The sequence below is a fragment of the Lytechinus pictus genome, chromosome 16, assembly GCF_037042905.1.
Source record: "Lytechinus pictus isolate F3 Inbred chromosome 16, Lp3.0, whole genome shotgun sequence".
NCBI lineage: Eukaryota > Metazoa > Echinodermata > Echinoidea > Temnopleuroida > Toxopneustidae > Lytechinus > Lytechinus pictus.
Genome location: NC_087260.1, coordinates 10084838 through 10095916, shown reverse-complemented (window position 1 = coordinate 10095916; position 11079 = coordinate 10084838).

Here is an 11079-nt window from a genome sequence, read left to right as displayed (position 1 = left end):
TGATATGCTTCATGACAGCATTCATGTCTTAACTTGCTTAGATATAGGGAAAATACCTCCATATGCATTCCCCGATATTGCGATAAAATGACACAAAAAAGCAACCTCCGTCCTAGTCACACTAGTAATACCGATTTCAATGCGCTCGGTAGCTTGCCTTTCAAAAGAGTACAATAGACTAAATCGGTCTTGACTCGCCTTTGTTGGTGTGACTAGCACGCATTAATGCATGTAATGAGCGTCGCAATAGAAAAGTGTATATTACATTATGGCTATGAGGGAAAAGGCGTTTTTTTTAATACACATTTAAGCAACTTTTATGTTAATGAAACCTCTTGGAAAAGTTAGAGGAGGGATTGCTCTGCATGTCGCAAGCAATTACATTCGGACACCTCAAAACAGAGTCCCGCAAGAGCCTGTCGAAGGTACCCCACCCTTATCCGAAGCTTGACTACTAACATATCTCGCCTTTTGGAGCCCTCAATGTGGCAAAATGATGCTTCGGTTAGGTAAATAAACAACTTTTATTTTCTTGAAATCACTTGGAGACGAAAGAGTAGGCTTTTCTCTATCAGCTACATTTAAAGAAGTGAGGGCACAACAAAGCTTACCCTCTCAGGGGGCTGCCCCAAGTCACCCATCCCGTTTTTCGTGTTTTGCCCATTTTTTTGGAAAATTCGTCATTTTGGAGCCACATTGATGAGAAAAGTGTTTCGACTATGTAATGAAACCACTTTTTATTGTTTTAAACCACTTGAAGACAAAAGAGTAGACATTCTTCTATCTGTTACATATAAAGAATTACTGAAAAATGGAAGCCACCCCCGTCAGTGGGATGCCGAAAACACTATCCCTTTTTTCCGTATTTTGCAAATTTATGGAAAAATCTGCAAATTTGGAGCCCCCACTGAGGCTAAAGGGTGTTTCTGCTAAAAATCAATCCGTTTTCTTGTCTTACAACCACATGGAGACAAAATAGTTGCCTTTCTTCTATCAGTTACATAATAAGAGGTGCTGGTACTGCAAAGCCTACCCCCGTCAGGGGCTCCCGAAATTACCCACCCCTTTTCTGTATTTTACCTTTTTTATTAGAAAATCTTCAAATTTGGAGCCCATATTGAGGCAAAAAGATGTTTCTCCTATGTATATCAAAACACTTTTATTGTCTTAAACCACTTGGAGGCAAAAGAATAGCATTTATCATAGCATCAGTTGCATATAACGAAGTGCTGGTATAGTAAACCCTACCCCCGTCAAGGGCTCCAGAAATCACCCACCCCTTTTCCGCATTTTACCTTTTTATTAGAAAATCTGAGAATTTGGAGCCCACATTGGGGCAAAAAGATGTTCCTCCTATCTTACAAACAACTTTCATTGTCTTAAAACCAACTGGATAGGAAAAATTGATATTTTTCTATCTGCTACATATAACGAAGTGCTGGCACATAGAAGCCTACCCCCTCAGGGGGCTCTTGAAGTCACCCGGCCCCTTCCCGTATTCTGCCAATTTATGGGGAAAATCTGCCATTTTGGAGAAACTGAAGAGGGTAGGCGTCGATGTGCCAACATCTTTTTATATGAAGCTGATATTTAAAAAAAATTATTTTAATTTCCAGGTGGTTTGAAAAAATAAAGTGACTTTACTATTGTATCAGAAACGCCCTTTGCCTCAATGGCGACTCCAAAATAACGAATTTTCTAATAATTAGACTAAATGGACAAACAGGATCGGGTGACTTAGTATTCGGCAGCCCCTGAAGAGGGTAGGTGTCGATGTGCCATGCAGCACTTCTTTATTTTAAAAGCCTACTCTTTCATCCCCAAGCCCAGGGGAGTTGAAAAAAAAATAATAATGGTTTTACTTGATAGCAGCAATACCTTGTTGCATCAATGGGGCTAAACACTGCGAATTTTCCAATAAAGAGGGAAAATAGGCAAAAGGTGGGGTGACTTCAGCTTCCCTGGAATTGAGTAGCTTCGATGCGCCAGCACGTTTTTTGCATGTAGCTTTTTGGCATGTAGAAGAAAGCCTATTCTTTCATCTTTAAGTTGCATCAAAAAAATAATTTGGCTTCATTATATAGCAGGAATGCTAATTTACCTGAACAAGGGGTCAAAAATTGCGAATTATTCAATAAAGTGGAAAAATAGGCAAAAAAAAGGGGGGGGGGGATTCGGCAGCCTCTGTTGGGGGTAGGTTTCTTTGTGCGAGCACGTCTTCAAATGAAGCTGATGGAAAAAAATCCTACCTTTTTTTCTCCCACGAGTTACAAAACAATAAAAGTTACTTTCTGCAAAGCGGAAACGCCGTTGGTCTCAATTGGGGCTCCAAAATGGCGAATTTTCCTATATAGGAAAATACGAAATAGGGGTTTGGTGACTTCAGCTGCCCCCTGAGGGGGTAGGCTTCGATGTGGCAGCACTTCGTTGTAATGTAGCAGATAGAGAAAATACTACTTTTTGCCTACAAGTGGTTTTAAGACAATGAAAGTATTTTGCTGTTTAGGAGAAACACCTTTGTGCCTCAATGTGGGCTCCAAATTCGCAGATTTTCTAATCAAATGGTAAAATACGGAAAAGGGGTGGGTGATTTCGGGAGCCCCTGGCGGGGGTATGCTTGAGTGTGAGAGCGTGTCTTCAAATGAAGCTGATAGAGAAAATCTTACCTTTTTGTCTCCCACGAGTTACAAAACAATATAAATGACTTTCTGCAAAGCGGAAACGCCGTTGGTCTCAATTGGGGCTCCAAAATGGCGAATTTTGCTAGAAAAATGCGAAATAGGGGTTTGGTGATTTCAGCTGCCCACTGAGATGGTAGGCTTCGATGTGGCGGAACTTCGTTATAATGTAGCAGATATAGAAAAAGGCAAGATAAGCAGATAAGACAAGGAAAGTGTTTTGCTATTTAGGAGAAACATCTTTTTGCCCCAATTTGGGCTCCAAATTCGCAGATTTTCTAATAAAAAAGGTAAAATACAGAAAAGGGGTAGGTAATTTCAGGAGACCCTGACGGGGGTAGGCTTTGCTGTACCAGCACCTCTTATTATGTAACTGATAGAAGAAAGGCAACTCTTTTATCTCCATGTGGTTTTAAGACAATAAAATGGATTGCTTTTTAGCAGAAACACCCTTTAGCCTCAGTGGGGGCTCCAAATTTGCAGATTTTTCCATAAATTAGCAAAATACGGAAAAAAGGGGATAGTGTCTTCGGCATCCCACTGACGGGGGTGGCTTCCATTTTCCAGTTATTCTTTATATGTAACAGATAGAAGAATGTCTACTCTTTTGTCTTCAAGTGGTTTAAAACAATAAAAAGTGGTTTCATTACATAGTCGAAACACTTTTCTCATCAATGTGGCTCCAAAATGACGAATTTTCCAAAAAAATGGGCAAAACACGAAAAACGGGATGGGTGACTTGGGGCAGCCCCCTGAGAGGGTAAGCTTTGTTGTGCCCTCACTTCTTTAAATGTAGCTGATAGAGAAAAGCCTACTCTTTCGTCTCCAAGTGATTTCAAGAAAATAAAAGTTGTTTATTTACCTAACCGAAGCATCATTTTGCCACATTGAGGGCTCCAAAAGGCGAGATATGTTAGTAGTCAAGCTTCGGATAAGGGTGGGGTACCTTCGACAGGCTCTTGCGGGACTCTGTTTTGAGGTGTCCGAATGTAATTGCTTGCGACATGCAGAGCAATCCCTCCTCTAACTTTTCCAAGAGGTTTCATTAACATAAAAGTTGCTTAAATGTGTATTAAAAAAAAACGCCTTTTGCCCTCATAGCCATAATGTAATATACACTTTTCTATTGCGACGCTCATTACATGCATTAATGCGTGCTAGTCACACCAAGAAAGGCGAGGCAAGACCGATTGAGTCTATTGTACTCTTTTGAAAGGCAAGCTAGCAAGCGCATTGAAATCGGTATTACTAATGTGAATTGAATTGAATTGAATTTATTGGAACTTCACTGGCAATTGCCAGCATTTTGTTCATAACAAGAAGTACAAAATGATACAAGACAAATATACGATGCAAGGAATATAAGCAAATAAACAAAAACAAAATAGTATTTCGTCAAAAAGAAAAAAGAAACAACTTGTAAATTATATACAAATATACACAATAAACATAGGAATCATTCGGATAGATATTTTGACAATGAATATAGAGACTGATATCCAAGAAAAGATAAAGAAAACATAAAGAAAGTGAGAGAGGAAAGGGAAATAAAGAGGGAAGAAGTTCGAAAATGGAGAGAGCGGGAAAGAGAGGAAGAATGAGAAGAATGGCATTACATGTAAATTCATTGTGTAAAATATTGCGAATATATTATTTCAAAGTGTTTACCGGTTGATATTTTTAATACTTAAAAATCACCCCTAATAGCAATTATGTTTTGGATAAAAGAACAAAACAATTTAATCAAGGCTTCAGTTTCCAATTTCATGATGTAGATAAATTTTTCCTGGCACTCCATTTCAGTAAACCTAATATTGAAGGTAATTATCTTTTCAAAAAAATCTTTACGCAAATCTTTATATTTGTTACATTTCATTATAATGTGGAACTCATCCCCGACAAAATTCAAATTACAATCTTCACAAAATCTCAGGTTAGGTGGTATCTTTTCCGGTCTTTTGTACCTTCCTGTTTCTATTGGTAGATTATGAGCGCTCAGTCGGAGCTTGGTTATATTTTTTCTCAAATTGACATTGTGTATTGAATATAAATAATTTTCTTGTCTTATATTAAATTTGAATTGCCTAAAAGTTCTTAGTTTATTTCCTTCCCTAGTGTCCCTGTCGTTAAATAAATCCAATTCAAATTGTTCGTCAAATCTTCTTTCCAATGATGTTTTGCATATTGTAATAAATTCTTTTTGGGAAATTGGTATATTTTCTGGATCAAGTATGGGGGTGTCATTTTTCCGACAAATATCTAGTATGTTAAACATATCCTGAATTGTCTTAAGCCAGCAATTGTTTCCGTTATTCAATAGACTTACATTTTCTACAAAAGCTTTGTAAACCAAACTATCTTCGTCCATATTACGTATTCGGATCCAATATTTCAGTATATTTATGGCAATTTGGATGACTTTTGGATATCTACCGATTTCAGCTGTCGCTGCTAAATTACTGCATTTGCGGTTTACCCCAAGAATATATTTACAAAATTGAATGTGCACCTTTTCAGATTCGTGTTTAAAATATAGCCCTGTTTTCCCATCCATTAATTGTAGATTTTTTTCCATGTCTATAACATTAGTACCCCAAATTTCAGATCCATAAAGTAATATCGGTTGTATCGTTGCATCGAAAAGATGCAACAAGGTTTTAGTGCTAGGAGTATAGGAACCAAAAGATTTGTACAATTTGAACAATGCTCTTCTCGCTTTATCAGCTAAATCCCTTGCGGCCACTTTAAGTGATCCATTATTTGCGAAAACAATACCAAGATATTTCATTTCCCTAACAGTGCATAGTGTTTCTCCATTAATTTCAAATGAAACCCCTTCGTTCGATCTCCCTGATTTTGAGCACACCATAATCTTAGTCTTAGATACATTTATGTTTAACATCCAGGATTTACAGTATGCGGTGAATTTATCTAAACAGTGTTGCATACCTTTAGGGGATTTCGACACAATAACAAGATCATCAGCATACATTATACAATTTAGTTCTTTATCAAAAAGTGTTACTGGATCGCTTACTGATGTATCAAATATATTAGTTATGTCATTTACAAATAAATTGAATAAAGTTGGACTAATTACGCAACCCTGTTTTACTCCAATATTAGTATGAAAATATGGGGTAACACCTTCGTCTAATTTGATCGATACATTACATTTTGAATACATGTCACGGATGACTCTTAAGAAATTTCCACCAATTCCATGTTCTAGTAGTTTGTACCAGAGACCATCCCTCCAAACGTTGTCAAAAGCCTTTCTTAAGTCTACAAAGCATACATATAATTTATTATAGTTATCATTTATTTTACATCTTATATATTTATCAAGAATAGTTTTTAGAACGAACATGTGGTCTGACGTTCTATAACCTGCTCTAAAAGCAATCTGATTAGCTGTATTGAGACTATATTCTTCTAGAAATGATACCAAGCGACGGTTTAGAACTGAGCAAAAAACCTTTCCAAGACAACTTGAGAGGGATATCCCTCGATAATTTGAGGGATCGCAAACGGACCCACTTTTGTAAAGAGGCTTTATGAGGCTTACTGACCAATTATCAGGAAAATGACCACTGATAAGGATTAAATTAAATACCTTTGACAAAACTGGTGACAACATAAATTTTCCAGCTTTCAACATTTCGTTCAAAATAGCATCATTACCTGGGGCTTTCTTTCTCTTCAAAGTTTGAATACACTCTAACACTTCATTGGGAGTGATCTTAAAATCAAGAGATGAAAACGTGTTTTGCAGTTTTGGGTTATTTACATGATTCTTAATTTCATTTTGATCTTTTGAAAGTAGGGGTTTGTGATTCATGAGTTCTTTAAAATACTCAAACCACCGTTTTGGTTGTATGTTATTTACTGGACCTTTTCTATCAGTGTGCAGTTTTTCTAGGTCGTTAATCAGATCCCAATAAAGTTTAGGGTTCTCACTTTGAAGATTGTCTAGCTTGTCAATTATATGATTTCTCTTATTACGTACAATTTCTTTTAATCTTCTTTTCAACCTTTTCTTCATGGTGTAATATTGTTGCCTGAGGCCTCTATCAAATGGATTGTTACACACTTTTCTACACAATAATTTTACGCGACGCCGAAGAGCAAGGCATTCCGCATTAAACATTGTGACTAGTGACGGAGGTTGCTTTTTGGTGTCATTTTATTACAATATCGGGGAATGCATATGGAGGTATTTTCCCTATATCTAAGCAAGTTAAGACATTAATACTGTCATGAAGCATACCAATGTCCTCGTTAATATATTCTCGTTCGTGTTGAATGCTGATATTTTGCAATGATTGCTGATATTAATGAGAAAACAGAAAGATATCAATGCACATGCAAATTTTTGCCTAAAAACATGAAAATTTTGGCATAAATTCTTATATTTTTCAAAAAATATTAACCGGACTGTCATAAAAACACTTGCAATCGATTTCTACTGTCTGAATCAATGTGAAATGCGTATTTATTTAATATTTTTACATTGTTTGTGCAAAAATATGAAAATAATTGATTTTCATGAAAAATTCAAGATGGTCGACCAAAATGGGGCCCTGTGGGTCTTCCGTACAGGATTTGACCCGGCAGCAACACATTTTCTTGACCACTGATATCTTGCCAACATATTGGGACCATCAAACCTTTTGTACCCGATCAGGTGAATAAACTCTCCCAGCCCCCGGACTATTATTCTCTCTGAATCAAAGTACCACAAAGTCCTGCAAGTTCTGCCACTCTGAACTGGAAAGTGTTGTACATTTTGTTGGAGAATGCCCAGCGTTTAGCACACACAGGAAAACACTTCTAAACCTAATAAAATAAGACGAGGAACTACAGTATTTTTCTGTGCATTTCAATGATCAAGAACCTCAACAATTTACCGCTTCCGTCCTGCTTCTACCTGACGTCGAATTGGTAGATTCCTCCAGAAACGACCTCAACCGACTTGTCTTAAATTTCTTTCATAAGATTCACCTCTCTCGGTCTACCTTACTCTCACGTCAAAATATGTAACGCTAATATTAATGCAGTATTAAACTGCGGATCTCCGATACAGCGGAGGAAGGATACAGAAGAAGAACTGGGCCACAACGCTCTACGCTCATGCATATACATGATTAAATAGTACAATAGTAGGCCTACATATATCACATCAAACATTAACACATCGACTGCATAGAACCCAAGACATCGCACAAGACACTGATAATACAAATAAATATTATAATATATCAAAGCATACAATAATTAAAAAATATGATTTGAGTTATCGATATGTTTTCAGATCATATGCTTCAAATAAACATTTAGCCACAATCCTATCGAAAAGGTATTTTCGAAACAAGGGAGAGTTCATATTCCGGACGCAAAATACAGTTAGAAAATACAAAACAGCAATATGGCGGCCATTTTATATTTATGCAATTTTGTTATATTGTGTTATCTACTATCAATGACTGAATTCCTTGACCCTCAAAACATAGGTTTGTACATTGGAAATGTTTTTTTTTTGTAAGTGTTACATCAAAAGTACAGTCAAACAAATTCCAGATGGCGGCCATCTTGAATTTATGCAAATTAGACATTGTTCCACAGCTTTGATTTTCTGTTTTTCTATACTTTTGAAACAATATTGTGTGAACTAAATACTGTCCATGGCAGTGGCGTACTTAGGATTTTCCACAGGGGGGGGGGGCAAAACCGTCCGCAAAAAAAAAAATTGACAAGCAAAAAAAAAGAAAAAAGGTCTTCAAGCTCTCAGGGGGGGGGGGGGGAAGGTCTTTCAAGCTCGTCAGGGGGGGGGGGCAGGGATACGTCCTTTGCATGGGTTGTGGCTCGTCAGGGGGGGGGGGGGCAGACTGCCCCCCCCTCCCGTAGGAACGCTAGTGGTCCATGGGTGAAATATTCGACCCTCAGAACTTAAGTTCATAGGTTAGAAATATGTTTATATTAGTCTCAGATCAGAAAATACAGTAAAAAAATATCCTTACTTTAAAAACGAACAAAATATCCATTCTTTTCCAAGTTAATTGATCTGAAAAAACCTTTAACCTAGACCGAGTAACTTGAAATTATTCTCATCTAGTTTCTGATATCTTTCAACCAACATGACCATTGCATCCATATTTAACTTATAATAAGCCATAATTTCAAAGTCAATATCTGTAACATTGATATCAGTCAATTGCACCACCTCTTATAAGGGATGGTCCAGGCTGAAAATATTTATTTCTGAATAAATAGAGTAAAATTCAAAGAGCAAAATGCCGAAAAAAGTCATCAAAATCGGATAACAAATAACGAAGTTATTGGATTTTAAAGTTCATCAATATTTTGTGAAAACAGTCACATGCACATCGTCATGAATATTCATTAGGCGGACTGATGATGTCACATCCCCACTTTCCTTTCTCTTGTGTTATTACATGAAATCATAAATGTTTCATTATTTCATATATGTGATGTGTCTCCATTATGATGAAATAAGTTGCCACAATAAATAACTAAGGCATTAAGTTAACTTAATCCAATTGTTTTAGTTCTTGGTATACAAATTTTGAATAAATCTAATAACAAGTGAAGATATGACCTCATCAGCCCACCTAATGAAAATTCATGAAGACATGCATGAACTGTTTCACCGGAATGATGCAAATCTTTAAAATAACTTTAAATTTGTTATTTTTTATCCGATTTTAAACAAATTTTTAGCATTTTGCTTTGTGAATTTTACTCTATTTAATGAGACATAAATATCTCCAGCCTAATTCGTTTATTTTATTCAAGCATCGTCATAAATGATAATAACAATAATACAACTAATACTTCTAATTCTAATATTACTAGTACTCCTACTACTGCTACTACTACTACTACTACTACTACTACTACTACTACTACTACTACTACTACTAGTAATTCGCTTCAATATGGCGCTTAACACGTCGGAACGATATCTCTCTAATCGCTATACAGAAATACCCCGTTTAGATCGGAGCCTGGCATGCCCGTAACCAATGTTTTGTCCTATCACTTTAATGATTTTTATGACAATATTATTTACAAATAAAAAAAACTTTAAACAACAAGCAAATCTGATACCCCACGCGTTTCTATAGCGATAATCATACACTACAGCTGCAAATGTGATTGGTCATTTGCAGTGGACTTTTACTATAATCCAGGATAGAAGAGGCATAGCCTTGATTTTTATATACATACAATATTTTTTGATGGTTTCTTGTCAATTCGAGGGTGCTGATTACGAATCTGAATGATGCCACTCGTCTAACCTTGAGCATTTTCCGCAAATTGGCAAAATCCAATATGGCCGCCCAAATGTGCAAATTACCCATGAAAATCATAACATTGTCCGCTCATTGGCTATGAAATGCACGAAATTGTGTGGCAGGAGTGAAATACTCTCTAAAAAATAATTTTTGACAAAATATTCATTTTCCTGATATTCAAAATGGCTGCCATAGGCCCTTGTGTACTCTATTATGTACAATATGAATTGGAAAAACTAATTTTCACAAAAATGAGCACTAAACTGCAAAAAATCGCGATGTACGAACGAAGTAATATATGCAAATCATCATTACGAACAAAATATATCATTTGTTATATGATATATGGGAACATAGCTGTATTTTGATGTCTAAATTCGCCGCCACTGGCCCAAACAGTAATGCGTACAATGGCAATGGGGGCCAAAAAAATCACAAGAGTGATCACTAAAATGCATATTATTAAGATTAAATGAGTGGAATACTGACTAAAAACATAATTGTGTACGAAATATATTATTAATATGCCATGTATGTGATGAATGTTGTATTTTGATATTCAAAATGGCTGCCAAAGGCCGTAAAAGTATTATGCACAATGAGGAAGAGGAGCAAAGAAATCACAAGAGTGGGCACTGAATGCATTATGTGATAAATAACTGTCTAAAAACGTATTTTCTAACGAAATATATCATTCAGGTTTCAAGTTTGTGTTAAATACTGTATTTTTACTTTCAAAATGGCCGCCATAGACATTAACTGTATTATGTATAATGCAAAGCGGGAAACCAATATTCACAGGAATGAGCACCATAAATGCATGTAATAGTGATCTATGAATAAAATATTGTCTGAAAGCATAATTTCTATTAAGATATATCATTCATTCTGCCAGTCGGTGATAAATAATGTGATTGGAAAGTGAAAATGGCTGCTACAGGCCCTTACGGTATTATGCACAATGTGAATGGGAACAAATCATTTCAACATGATTTGGCTTTGCTTGGCCAAATGGTGATGTATGAGTGAAATATTGCCTGAAAACATGATTTATAACAAAATATATCGTATCATATGTAATT